Below are 12,074 nucleotides of genomic sequence, written 5' to 3'. Positions count from 1 at the left end.
TTATTCTCGCCTTTTACATTGCATACTCTAAGATAAGTAGGTGCGATACTTTTGAATAGGTTAAGACAAATGCAGAGGCTACTTACAAATACGTAAGTGCTTATATTCGCCAACTATAGAGGAAATACGCAACGTGCTTATATCCTCCAGCATCCTGTGACTATATTTAGCTTCTATTTATAGGCATAGGCTACATATTTTTAGAATTTTTGAACGGAAGTGTGTATTCTTAGCATTTTAAGATTACTTGTTTTAGTATTTGAACTTTTTTTTGTGTGTGTATGAAAATGGCATGAATTTTTTTACGCTTTTTATCTTACTTGGGGTAGTCTTTTTTTTCAGAACAAATATTAAGATTTTTAAGTTAATTAATCTCTTGACATATAAATCTACATTTTATGTAGACGTGATTTTCTTTCTCCACAGACAGTTTCGTCATACTGTAGAGGAAATACACTTCGCTTATTTCCTCTCAGCCTTGAGAGGATATATATATATATATATATATATATATATATATATATATATATATATATATATATATATATATATACATATATATACACATATATACATATATATATACATACATATATATATATATATATATATATATATATATATATATATATATATATATATATATATATATATATATATATATATATATATATATATATATATATATATATATATATACATACATACACATATATACATATATATATATATATATATATATATATATATATATATATATATATATATATATATCCTCGACCGGATGTGAGAGGATCTCAGTACGTTGTGTAGTTTCTCTATCGTTCGCCAAAATAAGCAATACCTAAAAATACTACATCCTATTTTCTAAAATAGTCGAATAACTTTTTCGTGTTCTAAGAGAACTTATACAAATACTATTCTTTCTTTTGTTCATTATTTATTTGTGTATACATTTTTACCTAGCCTATATGTTATTACATCTTTGTAAACAGTTTTTTTTTTTAGATTGTAAAATAAAACATGTAAATACGCAAAACATTATTAATTTGAATGTATTTTTATGAGTGTTACATTTAATGTCTTTTTTTTTTTTGGCGTCTCTCATTTCTCGTGTTTGTTTTTTTTATCCTTTACATTTTTATGCAACTGTGGTTTTAAAGAAAATCTCTCGATTGTTGTTGATGGTTTGAAACATTTTCAAGATAAACAATCAGCTGCTGACAGAACTGGTGGCTACTTTTTGCTAAAGTTTATTTCTTACTATGATAGACGTACGCCGACCTTTAGTCAGAGATGAAATTTTGTAAATACAAAAACAGTATTGGGTTTGTGGCCTCAGAGTGGACAAGGACCATCAGCTACATAGACAAATATTAATAAGCCTACATGTATGTATATACATACATATATATATATATATATATATATATATATATATATATATATATATATATATACAGTGAGAGAGAGGGGTAGGTAGGTAGGTAGTTAGGGAGGTGTAGAGATAGAGATAAATAGGTATAGAGATAGTAGATATGATGTAGATATAGATATACATAAGCCAAAATATATGTCCAACAGGAGTTTACTTATTTTATCCACAAGAGACTATAAACTACCTAGTTTTTGTGCAACTCCGGATAAAACCAGAGGGGTTAACCCTAACCTTAATTTGAATTATTAAAAAAAAGATAATAAAAATGTTATTGTACTAAATGAGAAAAAAAAATGAATTCAAATTAACAGCACAAAATAAAACAGCGTAATTACTTAATTCTAAACTGACAAACATCATTTTAAGCTCAACCTTACAAGACATGCCACAAGTAACTGAAAGTAACAAAGATGAGTAAAAATCATGCAGGAAATTGAAAGCGTATTTCATCATCATCATTCCTTTGTGGCCTTTGGGGAGCAAAGGGCTGCAACCACACATTTCCAGCGGACTCGGTTTAGGGCTGCTCCCTTTATCTGTGCCCATGTGAGCCCAGCTGTTTTCGCCTCTTTAACCGTTCTTCTCCATGTCTTCCTTGGCCGGCCCACCCTCCTTTTACCCTGGGGATTCCAATCCAAAGCGTGTTTTGCGATGTTTTCTTTTTCTTTTCTTAATGTGTGTCCGATCCATCCCCATTTACGGGCCTTGATATCTGTCTCTATTGGCTGTTGCTTTAAAGTTCGCCACAGGTCTTTGTTTGATATTTTGTCTGGCCATCTTATTTTAAGTATATGCCGTAAGCATTTACATACATACAAATGTAGGCCCTGACGGCTACAGGACATTACCCCCCCCCCCCCGGACATTACACCCCTCCCCACCCCCCGCGGATTTACCAACGGAGCAATTAGCCCCCCCCCCCCCCCCAGCCCCCCTCTCAAGTTAGAATCCTAATTCTAACTAGAATTCTATAACTATATACTACTTTAATCCCAACCTTAAGAAAAAGACCAAAACCTAAGCATCCACCTTACCTAAAACTTATAACAAAACCAAAGCCAACGCTATACATTGGTTTAAGCCTAACCCTTGCCCTAAACCTAACTCTAACCCTATCCGGCGAGGGGGGTAATGTCCTACTGATCGGGGGATGGGTAATTGGCAGGGTGGAAATGCCCTGTTCCCGGCCATGACAGAAGAGGGGGCTCCTAATCTAATCGGTATATCCCTAATCCGTATATTAACTATACAGGCATCAGTGCAACCGTAGCTAAACCCATGGTGGTTAACATTTAACCATAGTCTATAATAAAACCAAAAAGGTAGGCTAATTATCTACGAAATTTAAAATTTAAATTTAATTTTTTTTAAATATGGAACCAAAATATTTATAAGTATAAGAAGAAAAAAACACTATAATCAAATTATTTTATTTTAAAACTAACACTACACAAATCTCAGGAAAATAAAAGAATTAAACACCCAATCAGACATTGTAATCTAAAAACATAGATACCATTGAGGAAAAAATCATAAAATAAATAAATTAGCACATTCATGTAAAAAAATCAAATGTATACAAATTTTAAAATAAAAGATGTATGTTACCAAGACCATAAGAAACTATTTGGAAATTAAAACATTTCATAGTCCTTGACTTTCCCTTTGAAAGTCCCTTAGACTTTCCCTCTGAAAGTCGCCTCCATGTGCCACACACCACGTTCACAAACAAAAAGAAAGTCAAAATCTGACTCTAAGTTCTAAGCCGAAGTACACACACATACCATACATTCCGCGTATGAAATAATCCCAGACAAACTGTTAACAAACAATACATTACTAAACATTATTTAAGACCATCCAATTATACAAGCTAAAAATAAATGGACAAAAACATTAACAAAACATACACAAACCTGCACTAAACAAAAGGTAAAAAAAAATGCCGGCGCCGTAAAACAGTACTATAAAGTGAAAAACAACAACTTGCATCTTTCGCTCTTTATCTCATCAAATTAATAATAATAAAACTAAATAACACACACACATACACGATTGGCAATGCATTGATGAAATCCTCTTAAAATATTTCGTAAGCCTTTTTCCTGCGACCGCAGCAACGCGCGGGTCGGGTATGGTAGTGTATATATATATATATATATATATATATATATATATATATATATATATATATATATATATATATATATATATATATATATATATATAATATACCGAACTACTAAAATATTAAAATAGATATGGAAGTAGGAAGAAGGCTCTGCTTAATTAAGAAGTAAAAATGAAGTGTGTGACACATTCACCCCAAATATTGTAGGTTCGGCTGAACTGTACGGTAGTCTCAGATCGGTGGTCTTTATTTAAAACAAATACAAACACCTCAGCTATTAAAATTGTTTGCCTTTACTTAGAAGTTAAATATAACCGTTGGCCGAAATAAGCACTTTCACAATTCTGAGTGTTTGTCGTTCCATTTTTTTGTACATTACTGTATTGAATACAATATGAGCTGACTGGCTCGGGTGTGTAACTTCACAATAGATCGTATCTAGGTGAATGTAATCATTGGGCCAATTAAACTAATTAACAGATGTGAATGTACGATCTCAAAAGCCACATGCTAATTACGGGGGACGGGGGGACTAACTCAAGCAGAGATAAGTATAACTGAAAATACATTAGCATATTGTAAAATCGTGTATCTCGTTTAATTTCTCGGCTTAGTACATAAGACACAAGCATGCAGACACAAATATGCAGACGACTTGGAAGACCCATACTCAAATGTCTGAGGATAAATACTTAATATCTCTTTCTTTTTTCGAATGGTAGATTTACTGAATGTTAGATATGTATACTTTATGAATTAAATTAAATTATATTAAATTCTTCTGTAAATCAAAATGGTTACAAATGTGGTAAAAATAATTAATATTAAAGAATAGATAAAGTGGACAACTTTAAACAGTAAAAAAATTACAAAGATTGTTTATACCCAAAGTATTCATTGAATCCTTATCTTCTCTTTAATTTTCGAATATTACGTAAACAAAATGCTTACAGAAGCGTGTAATCTATAGCCTACACATACAATCACAGGAACCGTAAACTTTCCTCTACAATACCAAGCTGACAACCAACCCTCACAATGGCTAGCTCACCTGAGTTTGTCGATGTCGTCTTCAAAAATTTTGCTCTCATGCGGACGAGACTTCAAACATTCACAGCTGTAAGAAATTCTTCCGATAAAAATCCTGAAGAATTTTTACAGTTTGCAGCTGATGGCTTTTTTCTGGATGGTGAGTTTATTTTTAGTTACAACTATTATTTTCGGAAACTCGAATTATATTTTCGTTGATTTCAGTTTATATTTTTGTTATGGGGGGGAGGGGGGGGGGCTCTAAAGGTTAAAGACGCAACTAAGTGTGAGAAAAAAAGAACTCTAATGAACTAACTACTACACTATTACAATGATTGTGCACTACTTCTTTAATATTTTGTAGATGGTACTCCGGCTTATTGAGGAGAGTGATTAGAACAACTAACAAATTCAATTTATTTAAAATCAATGAGAGAAGATTTATTATTACAGTAATCGTACGCTACTTCTTTAATAGTTTTAGATAATACTCCTTCTTATCGAGGAGAGTGATTACAACAACTAACAAATTCAATTTATTTAAAATCAAATGACATAAGTTTTTTTTTTTAAATCAAAACTTTCAAACATATAATAGTATTTCAAACTGAGAATGCGTAGCTCATTAAAGGCGATGCTATCTCTAAGGCTGGTTGAAATCGGTGTGTGTTTGATATGTATGGAATAAAAAAAGACATTGATATCCAATCTTGCACAAAATAATAGGGCAACTTGTGTTAAGTCTGCTGCTATCTGAGTTGTGTATGCTTGTGTTTATGACTTAACCATACGCTTCCCCCCAGATCTTAATATGCTGCAGTGCTTCGCGTGTGGCTTGAAAATTTGTCCCAGGTACGGAGTTGATCGTCTGCTGGGTATCAATTTACACAAGTACCAATCACCTCGCAATATTTGTCCTTATAACCTCGTTTCACAGGTAATAGCTTTATTTAATTTTTAACACATCTCTCATGAATCAACAACTACCATTGAAACCCACGAATTTTTTAACAAAACTATAGACTGTATCTAGTCGTTTTAGGCTTGAAAAATGATATTATGTATCCATATCATTTTTATTTCAACAAATAATTCTAAATCTATAACAATACAATGATAAGTTGAAAACTACTACCATCGAAATGTTGTGTACATTATAAATTTGCACTTTCAGATAAACAATCCAGACTTAGGAGCTAGGTCTATCGCAAGTAACTATATTTTTTAAAACGTGATCATATATTTAAGCCTAATTATTCTCAAATACATTTGCCTTTAGCATACCTGTAAATAATTGTGTTGTAAAACGGAAATATATTTAATGTTTTTGTTTACAAGACAATGTTCAGTCTAAAGTTACTATTAGGAAAAAAGGCAATATTATAAGGCATATGAAAGTCGGACAGTAGAGCACACGGCTGCTAACTTGAAAGTCTCGAGTTCGGATCCTGGGCTTGAGTCTCGAGTCCACCCAGCTTTGATGGGTACCTGACTCACTGAGTCCACTCAGCTTTGATGGGTACCTGACTCACTGAGTCCACCCAGCTTTGATGGGTACCTGACTCATGCGGCTCTGTTTATCGACCCCTCTTTCTCTCAATATGCTGAGGTCATAGAAATAGATGAACTCTACTTCACCTGCCCATGGACCGCCAAGTTCGAAAGGGTAACTTCTACACAAACTTTTTTTTCAAAACAGCTGCTTATAACTTGAAGATGATTAAGTTGTATTTTCTGTGAGCTAGCTGGTTTTTATAAATCAAATGGCAAATATACTTGCTACCTCCCAGTAAAAGAACTTTCAAGATTATTAATTTTACTAACCAACGAAATTCAATCCTAGCTGCATAGAAGACAGTAAACGACAGTTTGGCACATTATTATAAGTACCGTCACTAGAACATCTTCAGGCTTCAGACAGTGCCGGGTGACACAAATATTTTCTTTATGCACGGCACTTTCTTTTTACTCATTGTAGATCTACTCCTTCATTCTTAATTGTTAAAGTTGATGTCCCTCGGTACAACTAAGTATTACCTGTCAATATATTGTGCACCATATACCCCATTGACTCCGACTTCAGCATGCTTTATTTTTCCTAAACTTGATTCCATTTTGTGAAACGGTGTTTTACATTTACTCGAGTTCACTTCTGTGTTATGTTTTCGGACCTTTTTTTTTTAAAATTCACATCAATTTGATTTTTAAATTATTAAATTTCCAAACCGCAATTTCCTTGGTGGAATTAAACTTGGTCTGATAACACGCTTATTTTTTCTTTTATTCTATGGGGGGGGGGGGGATATCGAAATATTTGTTTCTTACATTTTAACCAAGCAATTAGACTTCAAAAGTCTAATTGGTTTCTTACATTTTAACCAAGCAATTAGGCTTCAAAAGTCTAACTTGTTTTACAGGATGCTACCGTGTGTCTTGCCATTGCCAAAATCGAACAGTTAAATTAGAATGCTGCCCTGACCAGCCAACAATTACAAAGTGTAATGTCGCCCTGTGGCAAGCAATGTCCAACTTACAAGACATTGACGTAGAGCAGGACTTTGATGATGACTTGCATGATGACGCAGCTGCTCCAGCTCTGGTACCAGTCACTGCTGGTGATGGCATCATGAAGTGTTTCTTGTGCAGAGGAAATCTGAGCTTCAAGGTGTTGAGTTAATGTGCCTGTTTCGACAAACGTTGATTGCATTTCATGTACAGTCAGATGTTTTACGAGCTTTACTAAGTTATCATATGATTTCTTTCTTTTCTGGAAATGCTTGTCATTTTTAGGATTGTAAAAAAAAAATATTCTTTCTGTGACATGGAAAGGTATATGGCGGTTTCCTTAAACTGTGGAAACAACAATTTAAGGGAGGGGTGAATATGAACCTCCCTTAACAAACGGACAGGATTCTATGTCATTGGCCTTTAATCCTGTCTGTCAAATCGAATACACAAAGTACAAAGCAAAATCAAGTGAAGAGGCGCAATCATGTCAGGAATTAGCTTTACGTATAAATATTAGGTTTAAAAAAAACTGACTGTTGAGGCTTAAATAGAAATACTAATTAATTAACAGTAATATTTCTTAAACTTAAACTTTATTTTAAATTTAGCCGTGTTTACAAAATGGTAATATTTTTTTTTCATAAGCTTATCTAGTTTAATTAAACAAAATTGCAGTCAGTTGAGTAATTCGAATATTTTTTCAAGTTTTTTTGGGTAGGTTAGGATTAGGGATGAGTAGTGGGGCGGGAGAGGGGGGGTTCTGACATGAGATGCGCAAATATTTCTCGCACATCCTCAAGTCACCGTGGAATCTCGTACACCACGCCGAGATTTCCAGAGACTTGGCGGGTGGGGCGAGAATGAACCAAACAGCGTTCAACCGGTCCAGCTGAAGAGGGCGAAAATTGTGTGCCTCGCGTTTCGTTTTCGCCTGGCCAGGACTTTTGTGCTGATTGGTCAAGGTCCTGTCGGGCTAGGGTGTAACGCGTGGTCAACGATGTCGCCAAAACAACCGGCAGAACCAACCGTGTGTGGATGTGTTACCAAGCTATCACTTACAGTCAACGTGAAGTGTTCTGGGTGGGATGTGATTAAGGGGGGGGGGGGGGATAGTATGAGATGATAAGAGCATACATTAAAATGGATTAACTATTTATTTAATTTATTTAACCAAAGTTAAGCAAGAAATTAGACTGTGACTTGCCCATTTTCTAAAAAATTTCATTGAAAATAAATCACAAGAAATGTTTATCTGTTACAGAAAAAGACGAAGCTAAGCAGGCCTCTATATTATAGATGTTTTTAAAGTAATAATACGAATCTAAAATTTCACGTTGGCTGTAATTGATAGTTTAATATAATCACTTTATCTGTGCATATCTTATTTTCAAAATTTCCCCCAAAAACTGTTTTGATAAAAGTTTTTTTTTCGAGTGTAGAAATAATTTTAAAATTATGCTAATTTCAAATATATAGCTACCTAGTCTGAAAATTATAGGTAAATATTTTTAAAATTAAGTTTGTCAATCTAGATTGAGTGAATGACTTGTGTGTGAGGTCTGATTTTGATTATCTGTCTCTGAGCGTAAAGTTTCTATCTTGATATTTTTAACTGCCACGACTAGTATATAAATCCACGTCACCTTAATCAATGTCTGGACCTTGTGTATGTTAGTGTTTCTGTGTGTGTATGTATGTGCGAGTGTGTGTGTATGTATGTGTGAGTGTGTGTGTATGTATGTGTGAGAGAGAGTGTGTGGTGTGTGTGTGTATGTGTGTTGTGTTGTGTTGAATGCCTGGACATAACGGTGGTTCTTCGCCTGCTCTCGATGAAGTTCATGGACCAAAACAGCTTCACTGCAGATTTCTCACCTAGCTGGTTGGATGTGACTAGTTAGCAACATTTGAAATATCGTGCTTTATTATAGTGTTACACCAGTTCACGTGTAGACATATCATTAACGTATTTAGGATGCTTAAAATAAAAGGTACATATACAGCGGCAGGGCAAGACTAAGATAATATGTGAGCAAGGTAAATAAAGCGAGATCCACTCCTTTTGGTGTCATTACATTTTTTTAATTCATAACCACGAGTTTGAAAAGTATTCTTTAAATAACTATATCTACACATCACTGCAACAGATTTCAAACTCAGAGTTAAAACATGGATGATTCCTCGATGTTATGACTAGACCAAATCTTATTGGGGTCTCATTAATGTGAGAACCTTCAATATGTAGGTAGATACCCACAATGCCCACGTCTTGCCTGCTTTGTTTGTATATAGTAGGGGCGGCAAGCCAAGATCCTGACTCTGGGACTGACTTGTGTACCCTAGTTACGATTTTATAGCACATTATGTTTCACTTGCTTGAGTCTTACGATCTACACATTTCGTATTTTTTTAGATTTTATATGTATGCTAAAAGTTTATATATTTTAAAAAAATTCAACCACATAGTTTTATTTTTATTCCAAATGTACACATTTCATGTTTTATTTAGATTTTTATGTATTTTTATGAATATGCTAAAATGTAATATATTTTTTTTTAATTCAACCGCTTTGTTTTACTCTAACAATTATTCCAATGTACACATGTCATGTTTTATTTGATTCTTGTTTATGCAAATATGATTTTTAACTTCAAAATGCAACCGTATATATTAAGTAAACACAAAGTTTTAATAGTCTTTTAACTTACACGATTCACGTTTCATTTGATTGCTATGTTAATAAGAATCTGTTAACTATTTTTTTTAATTGAACCACTTGTAAAAAAAAAAATGTTTTATGCCTCTTATTTTATTTTATTTTTAAAATCTCACTTAAAAATTCTTATTTTTAAAATCTCAGTCATCTTTATCTTATACATTCAGAAGTTTGATCATGAATTAACATTAATGTTAATATTGTTTATGTCTTAGCATTTAACTTAAGTCAAGGTTTTAAATAATTCCTTTATTTTCCATTGTTTTCACGTCATTAAAATCTACATACACTATAAAACAGGCCAAAACTCTCAATCAACTATAGACTAGTATAGAGCCATGGTGGGAGGGATTGAAGGATTCGCGTTAAAAACTGAACAGAAAACACAATTGGTGACCTTTCACACGTCTTAAAATAACTTCCTTGTTCTAATAGCCGCATATTACCTCTAAAGTTTGAACTACATTTCCAAACAGACTGTCTTGCTTCTTTACACTGAAACAAAAAAAATTACATCGGTACTAAACAATAATCAAACACTTTTTAAAATACAAATAGTGTCGTTACGTACTTACTTTAATCTGATTTTACCTATAAGATCAATATTGTTAGTCATTGTAAAAACTGTTGATAATGTACATGGTGTATATTTAAGAGTCAATAATGACAGGAAGGGTAACAATATCAGATATTTATTTACTTGATTGATTGATTAAATAAATAATTAATTAATCTATTAGAAAAGATAAATAAATAATTTACATATTTTAGCTTATGTATTTTTAATCACCAGTATTTTTTTTTCTTCTATTTGTTTTTAAAAATAGTCAGTAGTATTTTTTTCTATTTTTTTTTTAAATAGTCACTTAAGCTAATGTTTTATATAGATAGTCATTTTAGGTTAAGTTCAGCTCTTGAAGAATTAATATGCAATGTTTGTGTGTCGGGGGGGGGGCTATTTCATGATTAAAAGTTTTCTCAGACCATTGTCTTTTTTATCATTTCTGTTTCTGTTGGTGTTGTTTACAACCTAAAATATAATATTTTCAAAGATAATATTTTCGTTGTACTTGTTTAATTCGTGTATTCAACCAGACAGTTAAATCTTAATTGGGACATTTTTCCTTATATTTTATAATCGGTCTTCGCCAGTGCAACCCAGCGGTCCCCTAGCGTTTACCGGTAGCTACACACTAACCACGGCCAACAGCTGCGGATTAATACGCGTGACGTAGGTCGCAGGGATATCGTTATCCTGCATCAATGTGACGTTAGCCTCGTTGGCATGTCGCCATCCGCTGTTGAAAAAGAAGTGAAAGAGTTAGCTGGAAGTCTTGGTAAAAAAAAGTCCCGACAGCAAAGATTACTAAGGTTGCATTGGGGTTTTTTTAATGCAGTATACATTAGTATACAAATGTTTTAGAACTGATTCTACATGTAAGCATCACAGATTAACGAAAATTGTTCAGTAATGCATTTTTCATCGCCTGTATAGGTCTTGGTTAGGAAGTTTGCATTTTTACAAAATAACACGCAGACCTCGCTGAGCAGAATAGTGTGCTTGAATTGAGGTCATGTTCTTAGAACTCTTTTCAGTGCAGATTGTTGCACAGTTCTGCATACGAATCGATAACAAGAGGTGAACGGGAAAATCCGATGTAATAATCTTGAACTGCATTCAGCTGGTACAAACCAGTTAAGCAAACAAGTATTGAATAAAATAATGACGGTAATGACTTTGTTGTGGTCAGAAATTGTACACGCAATAATAACCTGTTGGCACAATTAGGGGTAGTCCTAATAAGATGTCACAGTTGTTTTTTTTTTTTTTATCAATTTATCCTTCCCCCCCCCCCCCCCCCCATCATACCAACTGTCCCCCTCCCCTATAAGAACTTGGTCACACCAATAAGAACATAGAGGTCACAGCTACCCTTTGAACAATGGATCACTGCCACAGATCTAGGACATTACACCTACACCATTCACCTCTGGTTACTACCTCCCCTCACCATACACACACCTCACCCAACCTCCCCCACCCACACACACAAGAACTAGAGGTCACAGCTACACTTTGAACCATGGATCACCGCCACAGGCTTAGGACATTACCCCTACATCAATCACCACCGGTCCCTACCCATCAGACGCATATAAAATTACCCTCGTCAACTGCACCCCTGTCAGTTACCCCTAAGGTAATTACTCGCACTCCCACCCTCCCTTTCTTTAACAGAATACCTATTATGCA

The sequence above is a fragment of the Physella acuta genome, unplaced genomic scaffold (genome assembly GCF_028476545.2).
Source record: "Physella acuta isolate Inbredline_101_S28 unplaced genomic scaffold, ASM2847654v3 ptg000219l, whole genome shotgun sequence".
NCBI lineage: Eukaryota > Metazoa > Mollusca > Gastropoda > Physidae > Physella > Physella acuta.
The sequence above is the reverse complement of the archived record's forward strand: the minus strand, read 5'-3'. Positions refer to the sequence as shown.